Raw genomic sequence first — 1,568 nt, 5'->3', positions numbered from 1 at the left:
AAGAACACGTCGATCAAAAGAAGCATAACATCAAAACCTGTACACTGTCTGACTCCATTTATATGAAGTTCAAGAACAGAGAAAAATTGTGCAATAGGGATAGAAAATTGAGCAATGGTGGCCTCTGGTGGTGGTTTATGGGGCTTGGAATTGATAATTAAGGAGAATGATGGAGACTTTTGGGATGATGGAGACAGTCTATATCTGGATCTGAGTAGTGGTAAGTGGGGGGCATGTATATGTTTATGTTCATCCAGGTGTACACTTTAAATTCACTTTATATACAGTAAATGTACTTTACTGTGTTTGATTTTGCTAAATTTTTTTTAAATGAATGAGTGAATTAATGAATTATAGAGTCAGAATAACACATTCTTTTTCCATCTTCTTCCTCTACAACCACTGGTACCTTGAGTAATTTAAGCTCTGAGTATCACTGATTTCTCATCTCTAAAGGATTATTGTGGGATTAATTGCACTAGATGAATAAGCCCTTAGTCGAATATTCAACACGTGGTAAGTCTTCAAGACTTCAGCAAATGTCGATCAGCAATGTAGTTGTTGTTGATGTTTATTAGTAGTAGGAGTAGGAGTAGTAATTGTCATATTTCCTTGGATATGAGATCTTCTTTTGCCTAGTACTCTGTCTTGAAAAACACTTCTCAGAGTGATTCTCAGAGAAGGGATTCAAAAACCTTGTTGTGGATGAATTCATTGGCAGGCCTGACCTAGAGATCTCATTTTTAGATTAATGGAGATTTGATTGTTTTATGTTGTTATAAAAGGAAGCTTTCGAAGGACTAAAATCTCTCGCAGGCATTTACCCATGAGCCCTGCAAACTCTTCCCTGAAATAGACCCTGCTCCTCTGAACAGACCACAGGGCAGAGTGCAGCTTTTGGAACCACCGACCCTCATCACACAACCAGCCTGGGAGGACGGGTTATGCTCAGGGCTGTGACACTGTGGGAGGAACTGCATAAGCCTGCAGGTAGTGATAACTGGCAGCATCATCAGTCTCTATCTTGATGATTTTGAGAATTAATTCTGTCCCAGACTGAATCCCGGTGAGCCAGGCTGGGACACCATAATATCGGTCATCAGCATCATAGATGAGAAGTTTAGGAGCCTGGCCTGGTTTCTGCTGAGACCAGGTTAAGTAATCACTAATGCTCTGATTGGCCCTGAAATGATGGAGCCATTCTCTCTTAGAGACACAGAGAGGAGGGCTGGAGACTGGGTCAGCACAGTGTTCCCACTGGCTCCTGAGAAGGAAGCAAGATACAAAGTCACTATTGTTAACTAGATCCCATTCCATTTTCCTTCCAGAAGATTCTATCTGCCCTGGGCCCCTGAATTGAGAGCACGTGGGTCTCTAAAGGGAGATCATGGGTCAGAGATCTGCAGAGAGCCTGGGGAGCCCTCACAGTTGGTAGAACTCCCATCATCTCAGAGTGTTCCCTGTGTGTCCCTCCTCGCCTGGGAGCCAGAACAGTAGAGGGCAGAGGAGTCGAGTCAGGACACCCATGTTGAGTCCAGGCCTTGCCTGACGCTCTTTTATGCCCAGAT

At 43.4% G+C, this 1,568-nt stretch overlaps 1 pseudogene; it reads right to left on the bottom strand.

The window, feature by feature from the left end:
* Window positions 1-948: 948 nt before the first annotated feature.
* LOC131399989 (immunoglobulin kappa variable 3-11-like) lies at window positions 949-1,527 on the bottom strand (annotated as a pseudogene).
* Between the last annotated feature and the right edge of the window lie 41 nt (window positions 1,528-1,568).

Source organism: Diceros bicornis, chromosome 40 (genome assembly GCF_020826845.1).
Source record: "Diceros bicornis minor isolate mBicDic1 chromosome 40, mDicBic1.mat.cur, whole genome shotgun sequence".
Taxonomy (NCBI): domain Eukaryota; kingdom Metazoa; phylum Chordata; class Mammalia; order Perissodactyla; family Rhinocerotidae; genus Diceros; species Diceros bicornis.
This window is presented reverse-complemented; position numbering and strand designations above follow the sequence as displayed.